This window comes from Gossypium arboreum, chromosome 2 (genome assembly GCF_025698485.1).
Source record: "Gossypium arboreum isolate Shixiya-1 chromosome 2, ASM2569848v2, whole genome shotgun sequence".
In the NCBI taxonomy this organism is placed as follows: Eukaryota; Viridiplantae; Streptophyta; class Magnoliopsida; order Malvales; family Malvaceae; genus Gossypium; species Gossypium arboreum.
Window position 1 is genome coordinate 106,189,874 of NC_069071.1, and position 16,499 is coordinate 106,206,372.

Here is a 16,499-nt window from a genome sequence, read left to right on the forward strand (position 1 = left end):
CAAAGTTGAGGAATAGTTTGGTGGCCAAAGTGGTGTTTTCGGGGCTATTTTAGGGCGGTTTCATGGCTTCAAGGTTTCGACCAATCTTGGTGCCATACAGCCGTGTGGCTGTTTTAGGGATTTTTGTTGGAAATCACACGGCCGTGTCCCTTGGTCCACACGGGCGTATGAGTTTGGGAATTAGGGACTGAGATTTGGGGTCACATGGCCTGGCTACACGACCGTGTGACTGATTTAGGAATTAAGGATTCCATACATGCATGTGTTTTGAAACACACGGCCGTGTTTGGTGGCCACACGGGTGTGTGAGACCTTCACAAGGCCGTGTCTACTCTGCACTTGAGCTTAGTGAAATAGGACAGTGTCTTACACGAGCCTAATCACACGGCCGTGGCTTTGCACCACACAGGAGTGTGCCTCTGTCGCACGGCCGTGTGCAACCCTTCCCACGGGCTTTTTGACCCCCACACGGCCAGAGCATACGGGCATGTGGCCCTATCTCGCCAAACTTTGGGTTTTAGGTCAAATGCAAGTGCAAATGCGACTCTGTGTGTTCCAACCCCCGACTAAGCCTTACTGGGGGTAATTATGACTTTGATTTGGGCTTGATATGTGCGCATTTGTGATTATTTGTTAGATAAGTTGATACTAGATTCGAGATACGAAGGTATACATGTTTGATTCTATAACTGATGACCGGATGTGTGTGTATTCTTTTGATTGACTATCTGAATTTGTATTCTAAATTGTGTACATCTAACTGCATACATACATACATATGCATAAATCTTTTTGGGTGGGATGTTGAAGAGAAGGGAGATTTACGATTTGGCAGTTTGTTTACATTCTGAAAGCCCTTAATAATACTCAGTGGGTCATGGGCGGTCCCAATACCCTGAGGGTCGTGGACATTACTAATAATGGTATAGCAGTTTGCCGCCTTGTACTGTACCGCATGTACGTTAGCTACGCTACGTAACATTATGTGATCTGGCAGTTATACTGCACGTCTGTACCGTGGTTCACTGCATTGCACAGTACAACTTATACGCTAGCCTTGCTGTGTAGCACATCTGATCTGGCAGTTATACTGCATGTCTGTATCGTGGTCTTTCGCATGGCACCTTACAGCTTACTGATAGCCTTAATACCTAGAGGGTCGTGGGCGGTCCCAATTCCCTGAGGGTCGAGGACAATATTGATGATCATCATTGTCGAGCAACCTGGGATGACGTTCTGTGGAGTATAAGGTTGGATGGGCTTTTCGAAGTCCTACTCGAAGTACAGGGATAGGTGGGTTGATTAAATCCCCACAGGATGTGCCGGGTTGGACGGAGATGGTGTGTTGGTTGGATGGGTGAGTTATTTTATAATTCATTTACACTCATATGCGTCTGTGTGATTCTGTGACTGCAATATCTATTTGACTGTCTGATTGACTGAGGAGTCGGATTGTACTATTTGACTGAAAGGCACTCGTGTCTAAAGAAACCTTGTATGATGGGCTAAGACCCAACCAATTCTGATTCTGGAAAAAGGGCTTAGGCCAGTTTGTGACTTCTGAGAATTTCTGATATTGTGTCTAACAGAGCTATATGACTGTAAAGTTACATATAGTCTGTTTTGTTATAGTCGCTCTGTAAGTGTATTCTGCTGTTGAACTGTTTTCAGGTTTACTGTATCTATTTCTATTTTGGTAGCTAGTTAGTTTGATCTCACCTAAGCTTGTATAGCTTACCCCCTCTTTTGTTTCCCCTTTCAGGTACATTTCGGGATTTTGGATGCTGGACTCGGAATGTGGAGGACTCAGACAGTTTTGAGGCTAATAAGTTATTAGTTTGTGGTTTCAAACTTTTATTGGTTATTCAGTTTTGAATATAAGGTTTTTAACACTGTGGTATAATTCTGTTTTACGGTTTAATCATTTTATTATTCTGGTTTTTTTTAATACTCGATATTAATTATTTCAGGAATCGAATTAAGAATGACTAGTTTTGTAAGATTTTCTCATGATCACTTTGGTGGTCAATGTAGCATTCCGAATTCGGTCTAGACTTCTAGGCCGAGTTTGGGGTGTTACATTTAACTAATAGAACACAAGTTTTACACTTTACGCGATTTAGTCTTTTATAACAAATTAAGCATTCAAACAATAAAATTTCCTAACGAAATTTTCACACAATCATACAATCATGCTGTAGACATTAAAATAATAATAAAATAAATATTTTGAACTCAAATTAGTGGTCTCGAAACCACTGTTCTGATTTGACTAAAAATGGGCTGTTACAGACTAAGCTAACGATAGTGGTTTAGCCAATATTTGTCATGCTTTCTTACATAATAGTAGTCTGCATGGCTTACACAGATGACCCCAACTATAGATATGTAGTCTCTTTTTTCTTTCATCATCATCTTCGATTGTTTTTGAAACTTTAACCCGTGAAAATGAATATAAAGGAATATCCGAAATAATAGATCTTGTTAAGGTAAATTGGCCACCCTGGGATATGAAATTAGTTTTCCATCTCGCAAGCTTTCTTAGCATTCTTTCTATTATTGATTGGAAAAACAGAGTTCAGTTATTTAGATATCTTACATTCGAACTGAGAAATTTACTAGGTTGGTCAATTGTTTGAACACCAATATCCAATAATTTCACATTGCCTTTCCAGGTTTAGTGAGATACAGTTCAGACTTCTTATGGTTAATAGCCATACCCAACAATTCACAGTATGTATACAATAAGCATTCTCTAGCTCAATAGGAAAACACTTTTGCATTGAAAAAAGAATATAGCAATCATCACCAAACAGGAGATGGAAATTTTCAAGTTCTTGAAAGGGCTTCCAAAGGTTCTTTCGGCAAGCTTTCTTCTTGTTCAAAAAAGTGTTCATCAATTTGCTTAACGGACTATTTTGGAAACCATGATTTGGTTTAAAAAAGTGTTCATCAATTTTAAAATTTTGAATTTTTAAAATTAAAGAACATGAAAACTTTTTGCTCTTTGTTATTTTACACGGACTTTAAAACCTAAATAATAAACAATTAATTTTACTTATATTATATCACCAACAAAGCTTAATGTTTTTAGACCCAAATCGGTGGGTAAAGATTAAACCACTTATTCCTAGTTCAATTGATTCGACTAGCTCAATTGAATAAATTTTAAAAAAATATATATAGAGATAGAAAACCATTTCGATTGATTCAACCGATTAGACTCCTTATTTTGGACTGGTACTGTGACACCCTTAACCCGTATCCGTCACCGAAATAGGGTTACAGAGCGTTATCATAAAAACGTAACTCAAATCATTCATTTCCAACATTTTTGAAATGATTGCAAAATGCATTCAAACACATGCATAACGTCCCTAATTCGAGCCCTTGAGACCTTAGAAACACTTTTGAAATGATTCGAGACTAAATCAAAAACATTTAGAACTTCATGGAAAAAGATAGAAAAACTCACACTATAGGGGTTATATGGCCGTATGGCCAGTCTGTGTGACTCACACGACTGAGAAACACACCCGTGTCTCAGGTCGTATGGACATTCAAAATAGGGACACATGGCCGTGTCCCAGCTCGTGTATGTGCTTGTGTAACTCTTTGACTTGGGTCACATGGCCAAGCCACACGCCTGTGTGTCAGGCCATGTAACACTCGAAATTCCACCTTTAAAACCTATAGGGGGCACACGGTCGTGTCGCATGGCTGTGCATCACACACGGTTGAGACACACACTCGTGTCTTAGGTCATGTGGACAAGAAATAGGCCAAATTCAAGCCATTTCTTTCACCCAATTCAAGCAGACACCCACAAGCCATTTGCACATTGAATTAAACCTTAAAATATATCTAAAACATGCATAATAAGACCAATTCAAAAGGTCATTTATCCATACAACCAATATGCCAAAAGGCACCTCAAACACAATGTATCAAACATACCTAAACATGTGCATACTTAACCATTCCTCAACTAACTTATTTCTATACCAAATCATATCGCAATTTACACATTTCAACCATACCATACTAGATTCATGCCATGTCAAAGTAACATTTCCATTTGAACCATTTCTCACATGCATCAAAACCATATAAATGACACAAATCTAACCATTTCCAAATGGTACCAACAACCAACATATATGCATACCATATATCAATCATGCACATTTATTCAAAACTTTTCTAAAACATATCATAACTTGACCATGTTGAGATCAATTAATCACCTATCAATTTAACCATGCAAACGTGCATTATCACATTGTCATAACAACACATATCAACAAGGCATAAAAAGTACCAAGGTTATACCAATCACAATGACATATACATTCCAAACTCATCAACTAACTTGAACCACAAGTCCACCTATACATGCCAGTATAACCTTGATCAAGATATCAAAATCTACGGATATAATTGCTGGATAGCGTGATAGATCTACGACAAGCTTTTAAACTGATCGAGCTTCTGATAATCTGTAAAGTAAGAGAAAGATAACTACGTAAGCAATGAATGCTTAGTAAGCTCGTATAAACTTTAAACATAACATTCCATTTCAAATATGGACTTTATAAGTCATGAATAAACCTATACCAATGCCTTAAGATTTATCAAGCTACATAACTATCATCTTACAAATGAATAGGTTCATTATGTAATATCCCGAATTAGGGCCTAAATGGAATAGTGGTTCGTGACCACAAATATGACATAGAAATAACTATTTTATAATTATTTTGATGTTTATGATATGATTGCATGATTGTGTGAAAATTTCGTGATGAAATCCTATGCCTAAAATGCTTAAATTGAAACTAGGGACTAAATCGAATAATTTGCAAAACTTGCATTCTAGGAGATTTTAGTATGAAATTGCTTTGGAATATTAATGAGGAGGTCCTAAATAGAAATTTGACCAATTTATAAGTCTATGGACAAAAATTGGACATGGATGGAATTTTTTTGAAAGTTTAGTAGGAAGGGCATTTTGGTCATTTAGTTATTAAAATGAATTAAAAAAAAATTAAAAGCCAATTTTTGTCCATATTCTTCATTAGGCCGAAATTTATAGGGTTCTCCATATCTAGGGTTTGTTTCAATCTTCCAAGCTCCATAGTAAGTGATTCCAAGCCCCGTTTTTAATGTTCTTTACATTTTTGGAATACCGGTAGCTCGAATTAACTTATGCTAGCAATAATTCAACCTAGGGTTCATATTTGGAAAAAGACCCATAGGTGAAATTTGTGTATTTTGGTGTTTTATGATAGAATATGAGGTTTTAAATTATGTTAGACAACTTGTGCTACTCGGTTTTAAGTGAAAATGAGCAAAAGGACTTAATAAGTAAAAATACCTAATAGTCATAAGTGCATGTTAGAGTGTGAATTTGATGTTTCTATAGAAGGGAAAAATGATCAGAATGTCATAAAACATAAGACTAAGGGATGAAGTTTAATTCCCGAGCCTAGGGGTAAAAGTGTAATTATGCAAAAGTTTAGGGGCAAAAATGTAATTTTGAAAAAGTTTGTATTAAAGACTGTTTTGATGAATGTATGTATTAAATAAGATTAATTTGGCATTATAGATCAAGAGAAATAAGATTTAAGTCGCGATCGAGGGAAAAACAAAGTTTACGAAGAATAGGCTCGATTGCTAATATATTGTATCGAGGTAAGTTCATGTGTAAATGTAGTAACATAATTGTCATTTTAATCAATTTAATGTTGTTTATATGATATGATGCTTATTATTATCATGAATTGTTATGTTTTGTGGTTATGTGAATTATGTGAATTACTTGATGAGTATGAACTATCACCGAGTATCGGTTCCGATATTCCGTGGAAGACAGCAAAGATGTGAGATCGAGGAAAAAGCCCGTTTGAACCTTAGGAATATATTAGAATACAAGTGACATGTCACTAGGATATTTGAGTTCCGAACTCGTTGAGTTGAGCCCGAGTTCATGAGATGTAACTAGGCATCCGAACTCGTTGAGTTGAGTCCGAGTTCACTTATGGATGCGAACGCCCGAGCTCGTTGAGTTGAGTTCGAGTTCACTTATGGGCGGGTTACATGGTAGCTTGGCTACATAAGTTCTGCAGGCTATTGAGTTTGTCTAGCTGCGGGTATGGCACTTACGTTCATGAAATCCGCGTATTCGAATTATATTCCGATATGTTCAACGGGTGAATCTTAAGTGAATGAGAAGAATGCCTAAAACGAAGGTGACATATTGGTAAGTGCGATGAATGAGAAAATTTGACAGGTATGTGCTTAAATCCTCGGGTTGAGAACTTGGTATGATGAAATCGTAGAAAGATATTAAATACAAATGAAACATGAATGTCTTAGTGTTGTTTATGCAAATGATGTTTTATGTGGAATTGCATGATTATGTTACTTGCTATTTTCATGTGAACTTACTAAGCATTTATGCTTACCCCCTCCTTTTCATTCATTGTAGTTGTTGACAAGTCGGCTTGAGAATCGGGATAGGTCGAAGACTCGTTCACACTATCCGAAGGCCTAAATTGGTAAAATGGCTTGTGTGTTTTGAATGTGGCATGTATGGAAAAATACTCACTTTGTGTAAATGATCTTATGATAAGGCTATGGTTTGGCAAGAAAAGGGTTTGTAAATGGTTAGCCATTGGAATGGCCAATCTAAGTCATATTTGATGTTATGTATGTTTAAAATGCTATTTAGTCCATGAAAATCTATAGTAAAGTAAAATTTGCCATAAAACAGAATCTGACAGCAACAGTTATGTAAATTTGAAAAATCACTACAAATAGTAGAAATGGAATTAAATGATGAGTAAGTTATGAAATTGAATCTTGATCAGTCTATTTTCATATGGATGGAACAAAACAGGTATATGAGTTATATTTTGTGAGATATTTAAGTTTTGGTGGAATAGGGTCAGAGTGATCTCTGTATCCCCTATTATGACTTTAAAAATTCACTATAAATTGTACAAAAATAATTAGGAGTTTTATCTTATATTTATGAAATAGTTATTGAGTCTAGTTTTATAAGAAACAAATGGCATAGTCATTGAAAATCTATACAGGGAGATATCTGATTTATAATACACAGGGGTCAGAGTAGTCGAACCCTGAAACAGGGGAGACTTTAACTAATAAATGTACTAATTGGATTGACCAAAAATTCTAAAAAAAAATTATTAGATAGATATATGAGTCTAGTTTCAGGAAAAATTTATGGAGCTTAATTTTGAGTTTTGAAACTCGATATATGAATTTTTAAGCAACTGTGATGCAGTTGGCCAGCTTGTCTAGAAATTTTAAAAATAAATTGTTTGAGCTGTTAAATTAATGAATTAAGTTTAGTAACACCTCAAGCTCGACTCTGGCGACAGTCTCGGGCGTGAGGGTGTTACATTTGGTGGTATCAGAGCAGGTTTAGTCAGTTCTCGGACTAATGTGTTGTATGTACGGGTTTTGCTATACATGCCATATATATATATTGTGATAGTGTGACGACTTCTGACCTTTTAAATGATTTTTTTATGGTAAATGGATCTCGATCCAGTTGCGGCTGATGGTGTAGAGAGTAATGCACCAGCCCTGGCTGAAGGGGCGGTGCCAACTGAAAATCCACCTCCTACTGTTGGTCATGGAGGAGGAGAAAGGGCTCGGGAAGCCTTTCTCCAGATGATGAATGCCTGGTATACTAAGTTCGTTCGTACGAACCTGAATGCACAACCTCCCCCACCTCCCCTGATTCCTCAACCTGTACACCCGATGCCTCAAGGTGTAGATCTGATGAAATTTCACAGAACTCCAGTTGACAAAATTAAGTAAGCAAAGTAGAAGAATTGAGGCAAATATTGATGATGATGCCGAGAAAGCAGAGTTTTGGCTTGAGAATTCTATTCAGGTATTTGATGAATTGTCTTGTACACCTGAGGAATGCTTGAAATGTACTATATCATTGTTGAGGGATTCAGCTTATCATTGGTGGAAGACATTGACTTCAGTAGTACCGAAAGAGAAAATAACTTGGGAGTTCTTTCAAGAAGAATTTTGGAAGAAATACATTAGTGAAAGATTTATTGATCATAAGCGTAAAGAGTTTCTTGAATTAAAGCAGGGGAACATGACAGTTACTGAATACGAAAGGGAGTTCGTCAGGTTGAGTAAATATGCTAGAGAATATATTCCTATAGAGGCTAAAATGTGCAGACGATTTGAAGACGGACTCAATGAAGACATCAAAGTATTTGTTGGGATTCTTGAATTAAAAGAAATGGTAGTACTGGTTGATCGAGATTGCAAGGTTGAAGAACTACTTAAAGAGAAGAAAAAAGTTGAGGCTGAGACTAGAAATTGGAAGAAAAGACCGATGAGCAGTTCATTCTCACAGCAATCCAGAAAATCTAGAAATATGAATCCTCGTTCTCAGGTTTCGGCCGGACAATCATATAGAAATTCTAAGAAGAAAAATGTGGGTCTTAGATCTCAGACTACTTCCGTGGCTAGTGTAAGGAATTTGAGATTTGCTAAGCCCGAGTGCCAGCAGTGTGGTAGAAATCATTTTGGCCCGTGTAGAGCGAATGAATGTTTTCGGTGTGGTTCTCCGGATCATTTTATTAGAGACTGCCCAGAGAGAGTTGAGAAAGAAAAATTTTAGAGTGTAAAAGTTAGTGGTGCAGACTCGAGGGGAAGATATTCGAGAAAAGCTGGAAATGAAGCAAGCAGCAAGAATGTAGCCAGAGATTTAGCAGCTAAATCTGAAGCAAGGGCTCCAGCTAGAACTTATGCTATAAAGGCACGTGAAGATGCTTCATCACCTGACGTGATTAATGGTATATTTTCTCTTTATAATGTTAATGTTCTTGCTTTGATTGATCCCGGTTCTACTCATTCATATGTGTGCATGAAATTGGTGTCTAGTATGAATATACCTATTGAGAACACAGAATTTATGATTAGAGTCTCGAATCCGTTAGGCAAATGTGTGATAGTTGATAAAGTATGCAAGAAATTCCCTTTAATGATTTGGGGTCATTACTTTCCGGCCAAATTGATGTTGTTGTCGTTTGATGAATTTGATGTTATTTTGGGTATGGATTGGTTGACATTGTATGATGCTATAGTAAATTGCAAAGAAAAGGTTATAGAATTAAAGTGTGAAAGTGGTGAAATTTTGCGGGTTGAACCAGATAAATCAGAGGCATTATCTAGTATGATTTCTTCGATGTCAGCTCAGAGATATTTGAAAAAGGGTTATGAAGCTTATTTTGCGTATGTAATTAATACAAAAGAAGTTGAAAAGAAAGTTGAATCAGTGCCGATTGTGTGTGAATTTGCGGAAGTATTTCCAGAAGAGTTGCCGGGTTTGCCTCCAGTCAGGGAAGTAGAATTTGGTATTGATTTGATATCGGGAATAGCTCTGATCTCGATTGCTCCGTATAGAATGGCACCAGCAGAGTTGAAAGAATTAAAGTCGTAGTTGCAAGAGTTGACTGATAAAGGCTTTGTGAGACCGAGTTTTTCACCTTAGGGTGCTCCCGTGTTATTTGTGAAAAAGAAGGATGGTTCTATGAGATTGTGTGTTGACTATCGGCAATTAAACAATGTGACACTCAAAAACAAGTATCCATTGCCAAGAATTGATGATTTGTTCGATCAGCTAAAAGGAGCGACATGGTTTTCAAAGATTGACTTGAGATCTGGGTACTATCAGCTGCGAGTAAAAGAGTCGGATATGCCTAAAACTGCTTTTAGAACAAGGTACGGTCATTATGAATTTTTAGTTATACCATTCGGGTTAACAAATGCTCCTGCTGTGTTTATGGATTTAATGAATCACATATTTCAACCATACTTGGACAAATTCGTTGTGGTGTTTATAAATGACATCTTAATTTATTCAAAAGATGAGACAAAACATGCTAAGCACTTGAGGATAGTTTTGCAAACTTTGAGAGATAAGCAGCTGTATGCTAAGTTCAGTAAAAGTGAATTTTGGCTTCGGGAAGTTGGATTTTTAGGTCATATTGTTTCAGGTGATGGTATACGGGTTGATCCTAGTAAAATTTCAGCCATTGTTGATTGGAAACCACCGAAAAATGTAACAGAGGTTAGAAGTTTCTTGGAGCTAGCTGGGTATTATCGGCCATTTGCAAATGGATTTTCTATAATTGCTACTCATATGACTAGACTACTCCGAAAGGATGTTAAATTTGAATGGACGGAAGAATGTCAACAGAGTTTTAAAGAATTGAAAAAGTTATTAACTGAAGCACCAGTGTTGGTACAATCCGAATCAGGTAAAGAATTTGTGGTGTATAGTGATGCTTCTCAAAATGGCTTAGGATGTGTACTTATGCAAGAAGGAAAAGTGGTGGCTTATGCTTCGAGACAGTTAAAATCTCACGAAAGGAATTATCCGACTCATGATTTGGAATTGGCTGCTATAGTGTTTGCTTTGAAGATTTGGCGACATTATCTGTATGGTGAAAAGTGCCGAGTATATACAGATCACAAAAGTTTTAAGTACTTGATGTCATAGAAAGACTTGAATGTGAGACAGCAAAGATGGTTGGAGTTGTTGAAAGATTACAAGCTTGTTATTGACTATCATCCGGGAAAAATGAATGTGGTTGCCGATGCTTTGAGCAGAAAGTTGTTATTTGCTTTGAAAGCTATGAACACTCAGTTAAAGGTATCAAATGATGGTTCGATTCTAGCAGAGTTAAGAGCAAGACCGATGTTTTTACAAGAGATTTGTGAAGCTCAAAAAAATGATCAAGATTTGCAAGCCAAGAGAAAGCAGTGTGAAGCTGATACGGGATCATATTTTAGAATCGGTTCTGATGGTTGCTTAATGTTTAAAAACTGGATTTGTGTACCAAAAAATGATGAGTTGATTAAAAAGATTTTGCATGAAGCACATAATGGTTGTTTGGCGGTTCATCCGGGCAGTACGAAAATGTATAATGACTTCAAGAAAATGTACTGGTGGAGTGGAATGAAAAGAGATATTTTCGAGTTTGTATCAAAGTGCTTAGTTTGTCAACAAGTGAAAGCTGAACACCAAGTACCTTCGGGATTACTCCAGCCTATCATGGTTCCTGAATGGAAATGGGATCAGATTACTATGGATTTTGTATCAGGGTTGCCGTTAACTCCAGGGAAGAAAAATGTCATCTGGGTAATAGTTGACAGACTGACTAAATCGGCTCATTTTATTCCAGTACGTACGGATTATTCTCTTAATAAGTTGGCTGAATTGTATATCCGTGAGATTGTTAGACATCATGGAATACCTTTGTCAATCATTTCAGATAGAGATCCGAGATTTACTTCACGGTTTTGGCAAAAGTTGTAAGAGGTATTAGGTACGAAGTTAAATTTTAGCACTGCCTTTCATCCACAAACTGATGGACAGTCAGAGAGAGTGATTCAGATTCTTGAAGACATGCTCAGATGTTGTGTATTGGAATTTCAAGGTAGTTGGGAAAAATACTTACCGTTGGTAGAATTTGCTTATAATCATAGTTATCAGACGAGTTTGAAGATGGCACCTTATGAAGCATTGTATGGTCGTAAATGTCGGACGCCATTGTATTGGACTGAACTCAAGGAAAATCAGATTTATGGAGTTGATCTAATAAAAGAAACTGAAGAAAAGGTGAAAGTGATTCGAGATTGTTTGAAAGCTGCATCAGATAGACAGAAATCTTATGCGGATCTGAAACGAAAGGAAATCGAGTTTCAAGTTGGTGATAAGGTATTTTTGAAAGTGTCTCCATGGAAGAATGTCCTTAGATTTGGACGGAAGGGCAAGTTAAGTCCGCGTTTTATTGGACCGTATGAAGTAATTGAAAGAATTGGACCAGTAGCTTATCGGCTAGCATTACCACTTGAATTACAGAAGATGCATGATGTGTTCCACGTATCTATGTTACATCGGTATCGTTCGGATCCTTCAAATATAATTTCACCGACAGAAGTTGAGCTACGACTGGATATGACTTACGAAGAAGAACCGATTAAGATTTTAGCTCGAGAAGTCAAACAACTAAGAAATAAAAGTGTCACTCTCGTGAAAGTATTATGGAAAAAGCACGGGGTAGAAGAGATTATATGGGAACCTGAGTAAACTATGAGAAACCAATACCCACACCTGTTTACTGGTAAGATTTTCGAGGATGAAAATCCTTAAAGGGTGGAGAGTTGTAATATCCCGAATTAGGGCCTAAACGGAATAGAGGTTTCGTGACCACAAATCCGAGATAGAAATAACTATTTTATAATTATTTTGATGTTTATGATATGATTGCATGATTGTGTGAAAATTTCGTGATGAAATCCTATGCCTAAAGTGCTTAAATTGAAACTAGGGACTATATCGAATAATTTGCAAAACTTGCATTCTAGGAGTTTTTAGTATGAAATTGCTTTGGAATATTAATGAGGAGGTCTTAAATAGCAATTTGACCAATTTCTAAGTCTATGGACAAAAATTGGACATGGATGGAATTTTTTTGAAAGTTTAGTAGGAAGGGCATTTTGGTCATTTAGTTATTAAAATGAATTAAAAATAAAATTAAAAGCTAATTTTTGTCCATCTTCTTCATTAGGCCGAAATTTTAAGGGTTCTCCATAGCTATGGTTTGTTTCAAGCTTCAAGCTCCATAGTAAGTGATTCCAAGCCCTGTTTTTAATGTTCTTTACGTTTTTGGAATCCCGGTAGCTCGAATTAACTTATGCTAGCAATAATTCAACCTAGGGTTCATATTTGGAAAAATACCCATAGGTGAAATTTGTGTATTTTGGTGTTTTATGATAGAATATAAGGTTTTAAATTATGTTAGACAACTTGTGCTACTCGATTTTAAGTGAAAACGAGTAAAAGGACTTAATCGGTAAAAATACCTAATAGTCATAAGTGCATGTTAGAGTGTGAATTTGATGTTGCTATAGAAGGGAAAAATGATCAGCATGTCATAAAATATAAGAATAATGGATGAAGTTTAATTCCCGAGCCTAGGGGTAAAAGTGTAATTATGCAAAAGTTTAGGGGCAAAAATGTAATTTTTCCAAAGTTCGTATTAAAGACTGTTTTGATGAATTTATGTATTAAATAAGATTAATTTGGCATTATAGATCAAGAGAAACGAGATTTAAGTCGCGATCGAAGGAAAAACAAAGTTTACGAAGAATAGGCTCGATTGCTAATATTTGTATCGAGGTAAGTTCATGTGTAAATGTAGTAACATAATTGTCATTTTAAGCAATTTAATGTTGTTTATATGATATGATGCTTATTATTATCATGAGTTGTTATGTTTTGTGGTTATTGTTGAATAATATGTAATTATGTGAATTACTTGATGAGTATGAACTATCACCGAGTATCGGTTCCGATATTCCGTGGAAGACGGCAAAGATGTGAGATCGAGGAAAAATCCCGTTTGAACCTAAGGAATAGATTAGAATACAAGTGACATGTCACTAGGATATTTGAGTTTCGAACTCGTTGAGTTGAGTCCGAGTTCGTGCGATGTAACTAGGCATCCGAACTCGTTGAGTTGAGTCCGAGTTCACTTATGGATGCGAACGCCCGAGCTCGTAGAGTTGAGTCTGAGTTCACTTATGGGCGGGTTACATGGTAGCTTGACTACATAAGTTCCGCAGGCTATTGAGTTTGTCTAGCTGCGGGTATGGCACTTACGTTCATGAAATCCGCGTATTCGAATTATATTCCGATGTGTTCAACAGGTGAATCTTAAGTGAATGAGAAGAATGCCTAAAACGAAGGTGACATATTGGTAAGTGTAATGAATGAGAAAATTTGACAGGTATGTGCTTAAATCCTCGGGTTGAGAACTTGGTATGATGAAATCGTAGAAAGATATTAAATGCAAATGAAACATGAATGTCTTGGTGTTGTTTATGCAAATGATGTTTTATGTGGAATTGCATGATTATGTTACTTGCTATTTGCATGTGAACTTACTAAGCATTTATGCTTACCCCTTCCTTTTCATTCATTGTAGTTTTTGACAAGCCAGCTTGAGAATCGGGATAGGTCGAAGACTCGTTCACACTATCCGAAGGCCTAAATTGGTAAAATGGCTTATGTGTTTTGAATGTGGCATGTATGGCAAAATACTCACTGTGTAAATGATCTTATGATATGGCTATGGTTTGGCAAGAAAAGGGTTTGTAAATGATTAGCCATTGGAATGGCCAATCTAAGTCATATTTGATGTTATATATGTTTAAAATGCTATTTAGTCCATGAAAATCTATAGTAAAGTAAAATTTGCCATAAAATGAATCGGCAAAGAAGAGTGATGTAAATTTGAAAAATCACTAAAAATAGTATAAACGGAATTAAATGATGAGTAAGTTATAAAATTGAATCTTTATGAGTCTATTTTCATATGGATGGAATAAAATAGGTATATGAGTTATATTTTATGAGATATTTAAGTTTTGGTGGAACAGGATCAGAGTGATGTCTGTATCCCCTGTTCTGACTTTAAAAATTCACTATAAATTGTAAAAAAACAATTATGAGTTTTATATTACATTTATGAAATATTTATTGAGTCTAGTTTTATAAGAAACAAACGGCATAGTCATTGAAACTCTGTATGGGAGATATCTAATTCGTAATACGAGGGTCGAGTAGTGAACCTCAAAGCAGGGAGACTTTAACTAATAAACTGTACTAATTGGCTCTACCAAAATTTTATAAAAAATTAGTAGATATACATATGTGAGTCTAGTTTCAGGAAAAATTTACAGATCTTAATTTTGAGTTTCAGAACTCGAGATATGAATTTTTAAGCAACTATGATGCAGTTGGCCAGCTTGTCTGGAAATTTTAAAAATAAATTGTTTGAGCTGTTAAATTAATGAATTAAGTTTAGTAACACCTCAAGCTCGACTCTGGCGACGGTCTCGGGTGTGAGGGCGTTACACATTAACATCCTAAATACATTCCATTTAACATAATAGGGTGTTATAGGTTGAATTGCATAATCATCAACCTTTTCTTAAAACAATGAACCATCTTATTTATTTACTTACTGTTCCATTACTTAGCAATAGTTTAATTACATTATCAATTCACGAATTAGTGTACTTATTCATGACATAAGTAAACCATATCTAGCATAAGTAAATTTCTTCCTTACAAGTAAGTCCTTTAACTCAACTATCATTTTATTTCATCATATTACATCTCTACTATGAACTTACCATTTCATTACCTATTCTCACCCATTTCATTTGCATAATACGTAAGACATAAGCATGTACATCAACCATAGCCACAACCTAGTGCATTAAACATAACTCTTTTGAAATCAAATACATGATAAATCATTTTATGAGAAATTAAGTACTTTGATTCTTACCACTCTTTCATGCACATAAGCATCTTTCCATTTGGTCACTTATCATCTTAATGCATATATTTAAAACTAACATAATACAATCCAACCAATAGCTTGGCGCAAGCCTAAGCATCATCAACAACACATGTTAATGCATCAATTCAAAATTCACTTGAATAACATAAGATAAGTCATTAAACATGAATAAACTCACTTGAAATCATTGATTCCATGAACATAGTCATGCGTTCATTTAACATTCCCTTTTCATAGTTTTTATAATATAATTCATTTGAATACTTACCATTCTTTCCCTTTTCATGCCCATTGAACCACTTAGAATAGCATCGGATACGTGGGAAAGCTCACACAAAATGTGCTAAACATATAGTCGTATCTCACACGAGTTAACTGTCGGAATGTAAGCTACATGATGCTGCGCATACAAGCTGTTGAGTATCTGTAACTAATGCTGAACCTCAGTCATCAGTAGGACATTCAGGACCAGCACCCAAAACATGGTAACCTAGGTCTGCTCACACAAGCTGACGGTCGGAATGTAGCTACACGATGCCGCTCACACAAGCTGACGAATCTTCACAACAAATGCCAGAACTCAGCCATCGGTGGGACATTCAAGACCAGCACCCAAAACATGGTAACCCTAATGACATGTCATTTGTATCCTATATATCAAACGGGGCTCAATAACCGTCGAACGCCGTTGGATTCCCATCGTCTCTTTGCTTGATAATTTGTATAATAATATTTATATTGATTCATTTGACATAGAATCACACATTAAACATTCAATTTAATCAACATTTAAGTGATTATAGTTCATACGAACTTACCAGGCTAAATCACAAAAATGTCAAAGTATAGGGTTTTTTGGTAATTTTCTATTCTTCTCGATTTTCCACTCGATCTTGATTTAAATTAATAATTTCATCCAGTTTATTAATTTAAATAGTAAAAAAATGTATTTTATGCAATTTAGTCATTTTTGAATTTTTACTAAATTACCCTTAACTTTTCATTTTTATTCAATTTAGTCCCCAAGCCTAAAACATGCAAATTAATCATTTT